Source organism: Nesoenas mayeri (assembly GCF_963082525.1).
Source record: "Nesoenas mayeri genome assembly, chromosome: 1".
In the NCBI taxonomy this organism is placed as follows: Eukaryota; Metazoa; Chordata; class Aves; order Columbiformes; family Columbidae; genus Nesoenas; species Nesoenas mayeri.
The window spans coordinates 61,649,396-61,655,474 of NC_137541.1; positions in this window are offsets into that span (position 1 = coordinate 61,649,396).

Consider the following 6,079-nt stretch of genomic DNA (forward strand, 5'->3'; position numbering starts at 1 on the left):
AGCTCTGCCCAAGCTGCTCCCAGCATGGAGCATGCTCCACTCCCTTTGATAAATGTCACCCTTAACCAAATCTTCTCCCATTCCTGTGCCACACCAAGTGCTGGCAGCACACCCCATACCTACAGCTGGGCTGGACTGACCCTGTAAGTGCTGGCAGGGGTGAGCATAAGTCCCGTTTTCCTTCTGGACAGAGGGTTTGCTGTCTTTTGACAAGGCACTGTTCCCCACTGCCTGGGACGGCCCATCAGAAATTCTGGGCATGCGTTCCTGTATTGTCTCACAGGGGATGAGGTAGCGGTTCTGATCGGAGAAAGCTCTCCTTGTGTCCTTTCCCTCCATCAGAGGCGCCGGGAATAGTGAGCAATTAATCTGAAAGTCTGCGTGGTAAAACATAAATCCCTAGAGCCTAAGAAGTTCTGGAAAAGAGCCAGAAAGGGTTAACCAGGAAACATGTTCCCTCCAGAATAATTGTATATTTGGCTTATATTTTGATAAATGAGTAACAGCTGAGCAGAGAGGCCAAAAGTAGAGTCCCCCCACCCTGAGGTACATTCAAGGCAGAGTTTGAGCTGTGTGTGAGTCAGGTACTGGTGTGGGTATTTAGCCTCGAACACTGAGGATTAAGAATTATACAGCTATGTAGATGGTGAGCAGGCATCTGAGTGAGTGGCTAATGCAGGTGTGAATAGGTTTGGGTTTGGTTTTTTGTTTTTTAATGTTGAAATTTTCTTTGAATTCCCTGAGGACAGGAAGGGATGGAACAAAGCCAGGCACTGTGTTTGAGCTGGAGGCCTGGAGTGATAAATTAGCAGCATTGCAGTGAGATTAATGGGAAAAGTAGTATAATATATGAGGTAACATAGAAAGAAGAGTTTTATGACTATAGTCAGCTCTGAAAGGGTTCAGTTCCAGATGGTTAAAGTGGGAGCAGATTGGGAACCCCCATCAGATGGTGCCCACCATCTGACAATAGCAGAAGCAGAAGGGGGTTTCCTCTGGGCTGAGAAAGGGTTTCACCTGGAGGAACTTGTCTTCATAGCAGGATAAAATAGCTTGCATTTGTGGGGAATTTCTTCTTTGTGAGGAGAGCTGGTGATAGCCATACCCATTTTGGCAGCACCGAGGCAGCGTGGCAAATAACTGGGAGTAGGGAAGATGTTGCTCTATTACAGGATTATTATAACTTTTTTGTTGTTGTTGTTTTAAATTGGAAATGGTTAAGATGAATTCTTATTTGGGGAAATTTTGGCTGTACTTTGCCTGCAGCATTAGACTTCTCTGTTGGGTCTCTTCTGCTAGAAATGTTTAGATTTATTTTTGTTTGTTTTCCATCTTACGCAGCTAAGAAAACAGTTTCAAATAGGACAAATTGTCTTGTTCCAGGGAGGAGGTCTGATCTGGAGAGTGAAAACAGCTTTCTACTTGGAGAACTGTCCACAAAAGAACAAAGCTCTGAGGATGGTTCCCTACACTGTGCCCCACGAGAGATATTATAGAGCCAAGAGGCTGGCCTTGGGAAGCACTGCTGTGTGAGACAGTCTCCTTGTTAAATGGCTTTTTTTCCTGAATTAATGTGCCCAGGTGCCTGATCTTCTGGGTGCTGCTCCTTGGGGTTCGATGGGCAGGGAGGCAAGTGCCTGGGGTATTCCCTTCTCCTGCTTGTAAGAAACAGGAATCATATCAGATTATTTCACAGGGATGCTGGTGCACCTTTCTGATAGTCTGTAATAACTGGTGCTGCAGAAGAAGAGTTGAGTCTACTTTAATCAGGTGTGCATGTCTCCCATATTTGTGTTTTGCGTGGAACATGAAAGGAAGAAATACTCATGAAATAGCCAATGTTCATGCACAATATTCATGCAAAATCTGTTCTGAATGCACAGAAGTGTGAGTTTCTTGTGGCAGTTGGATGGAGAGTTACATTCAGATGCTTAGAAAAGTGAGATGACATCATCTGATCTGTACATCTTGTGAAAATGAATCAACGCTACTATTATGAAAACATCTCCACTTGTAATGACTGCTTTGGCAGACTGGTCGTAATAAAGCATTTCAGGCTTGGTGTAGGATGTAAATCCTGGTAGGCAGGAACTCTAAAAAGCAACTGGCATTTTGCTGCTTGAAAATCAGATTCAGTTTAGTCCCATCTCAAACCGAAGTGTGGATTCAACACTTTTTAGTTCTCAATTAAAAGGTTATCATCATATACCCAAGAGGTCCAAACTTACCACATCATTAGTCTATTTTCCAGAGAAAGTCACTCTTTTCCGAAGGGCAACTGGAAATGCCTAAATGAGATTATAAAAGTGGTGTGACATGAGCCAAAACCCATTTTGCTGTCAAGGCTTAAAAAATAGATCTTGATTAAGAAAGGAATGTTGGAAAATGGCAGTCTTTTGACAGATAACTCATGAGACTGAATTTGTAAAACCTGTAGAAAGAAGACTTGATGGAAATTGTTCTTACATTTACACCTAAGGCAATCACCCTAGATTTATCTACTACATCTCAGGCTACAAGCCTGAGTCTGATTTATTAACTACTGTCCCTTTCAGTTTCTTATCCAGGGTGGGAAACCAGCTGTAGAAAACTGAAAACAAGTTGAGCTGCATGTCTTGTCTTTTCAGCCTGTCTCTTGTGTTCATTTTGGTCTATAAACAAACATCTCTCAGGTCTCCTAAATAGATTTTCTGATCAAGTTCCCAGAACAGACCACCACTGGTCTCATTAAAGCTTATTTGTGCTACTTTCATGCATGAATAAAAAAGCTCCCATTCACTGCTGATTTTATTTAGTGAGATCCTGTGCCTTGTGGTGGACACTGAAGCGGAGTGACATTTTTTGGCATCAAAAACCCCAAAATAATAGTGGGACTTCAGAGAACAGTTTGATGCCTGCATCTTTTGCAGTATGAAAAGGGAGGGGTTAACCTGTTCTTGGCTGTATTGTGTTGATTGAAGCCCAGGAAAAGAGAAAATACATCTGTAAATAGTTAGGAGTACTCCTAGTAGCTCTTTTTTATTTGGGGGTGAGTGGGTGGTAAATAATTGAACCAGGACTCAGGAGGTACGATCTGTTTCTCAGGGATGCCACCTGTGTCCTGTGTGACAGCAGGAGGAAGGTCACTGGCCGCTTGAGGTCTCGACTCCCCAGCTGAGAATGATTCTCTCTCCCTTCTCTGCTTTCTCCAACTTGCTTGTTCATATCTCTGGCTTTGCAGCAGGGTGACAGCTACTCTGCCTGTGTGCCGATCGCAATGGGTCCTGCTCTCAGCTGGGGCCTCTAAAACGCCACTGTGAATAACAAACACGAGTTTTCTTTTTACGCTTGACTCCTTCATCTCCATCTCCATCCTCCAGTGCCTGTGAGGTAAGATTTACAGCTAAAAATATAAATCAAAATAGAACAGTAAAGGTGCAGAACAAGGGAGTAAAGACACAGCAGGTGTGAAAAGTTGTGAAATGGGTTTGTTTTTCTCCAGTCCTGCTAGCTGATGATCTTGAGCAAAGGTACCACGTTTTGGAATAGAGAAGGATTTGAGCCTGTCCTTTAAGTCAAAAGGGTGAACAAAGAGCAGCTTTGTGTGTTTCCTTTGTGCTAAGCACATTGTGAATATTCTTAAGCATTGCCACAAGGATTAACATCTCTGCATTTTAATGTGCCTGGTGCTGGAATGTAGCTGGAAAGTGGAGCAGGCAGGAATGTTCTCTCCAGGCGGTGGGCTCTGCTAGGTGTCTCTTTGAAGTGCTATTCAATAGCTTTCTGTTACTCTTTCTTTTTTTTCCCTCCCCCTTCAACAGCTTCTGGAACAAATCCTGATAGATTTCATGTTTCTGAAATTTGCTGGACTGGACTGTTTTATCTCAAAATGCTTTTGCATGGCAGTAGTATTAAAAAAAAAAAAAAAGTACATGTGGAGTTTGGTATTTACTTTGGACCATTAACCTTGTCTGTAAATTTGATTTGATATCTCCTTTTTTTTTGTTCCTCCCCCAACGTTTGTGTAATTTCAGAGGCTGCGAAGAGACACCGTCGTTTGCTGCTTCGGGATCTCAGCAAGAAATGGAAGTCTGATGGATTATAAATGCACGTGCTTTGTTCAAAACCCAGCCAAACAGATAAGTGCCATTTTAATTATCTTGCAATAGCATTTTAGACATATCTGTGCACAAAACATCTCTCTCCAGTTCGGTTTCAATGTGGTGAGCCCTCTGTGTTTCACCATTGCAAATGAACGCTCTGTGGTTCCCCTTTCAGCTGAGGAATCCCAGATGATATCTGTAATTCACATGAGCTAATTAATTAGCGTCTGAGGGAGCTGCAGCTGCTGGCTCGGGAAGCTCCTGGGATCTTTCCCTGCTCCTCCAGAGCCTCCATCTCCAGCAGCCCTGCGAGGTTCTGGGACTCCAAGAAGCGGCTCTGCGGGACCAGAAGAAGCTGGTGTGACCCATCTGAGCCTCCAGGAGTCCTCCGGGACTCATTAGAGCTTTAATAACTAAACTTGGCTGGTTTGATTGAGAAGATGCTTGTGCAGGCTTGGTGCGATCTCAGAGAAACCAGCAAATGCTGCTGGCAGGAGCGAGGGCTTTCTGCATGTGCTATTCATATGTCTGCGGAGAAAGTGAGAACCCCCACTTCTTCCTGCTGGTTTCCAGGTGGGAAAATAGCTGGGGATAGGGGAGAGAAGCCCTTAGTTATACTGAGTTTATACAGGGCATACAAAGAGGTATTGTGGGTGAGCAGTAACAAGAATTGTCCCCTCGAAGTTATGGGGACATTTATGTCTATGCGTGAAAAATACAGACTTCCAAGAACTTTATTTCTGGCTGCTTAGATCTGCTTCTATAGGTGACTGCTGCCTGCTCCCAGACACACCACTGCCATTATTAAATAGTTTAAGAAATCCATAAAATATGATCCGATGCACAGCATAACTTTGCAGTAGTATAGACCGATGGGGCTGGGGCGAATACTCATTCTACCTGCGATTTTACTGCAATTTGACAGGAGACAAATCACTTACTCCAGACCTGTCTAGTCTGCTCTACTAGAGTTAATTGTAAAGTGTCTACCTTGCTGTTAGAAAAACTACAAGCAGGTTTGCTACAGCAAATTAAACAGTAATAGCTGATGTGAATTTGTCTTACCTGCCTAGGCAGAAGGTGAGTTTCTTGGTGAAGTTGCCAGCCTGGGACTGAGAGACTGGGGAGACAAAACGGTGAAGTAGGAGGTTACCGTGGTGTGAGAGAACAGGATCCAGATCAACTCCTGTGACCCCTGGAGTGTCTGAAGTTCCCTCTTTTTAAAGAAAAACTCTCCACTCCTGCTGTTGTTATTGAGAAAGTTTTTATATTAATAGAAGAAACAATATGTCTGATATTAATGACTATTCTCTGTCTTGCAACTGTAAGCAGCACTTATTCCAGACTCTTCAGTACTCTGATAGAAAAAACGCTTGACACTGTATTAAAAAAAAACACTGATAAAATGAAGCCCTAGTGAGAAAATCAGAGTTTGTTTGTTCTGCAAGGATGGATGGGAAGTTAAAAATGCTTAAATCTGTACCCCAGCTAACACAGCTCTTTGCTTCTCAAAAAAACCAACCAAACAAAAACAACAAAAAACACCTCAGAGATCCTGAAGTTGTTGATCATTAGCTTTTCAACTTGAAATCTGCTTTCTGCCAGCATGCTGATACCAATGTTCCCACAAATTAAGTCCCATTAAATTACCTTAATCTGGCCAGTTCCAGTCTGGGCATCTAGGTTGAATTTGGAAATCATATCCTGAATTGTGGCGCACAACTTGCAACAGCCTGTGGTCCCTGGCAGAAGAGGTAGAACACACTGAGCAGTCCATCTCTGGAGCTGTACGGATGTGAGATGATGATGCTGAGCGTGTTGCAGGCACCTGTGGTTTGGTTGGTGCGTCCAGCAGCTTGAGGAGAACAGACTCAACAGATCTGGACAGGTTATTGCGAATAGTCTTACCCTAAAAAGAAGACCTCCGAATCTCTAACTCTTTCCTCGTCTTACAGGTGAGCCCTTGAGGACACTTAGGAGACCACAGCTCCTGAATG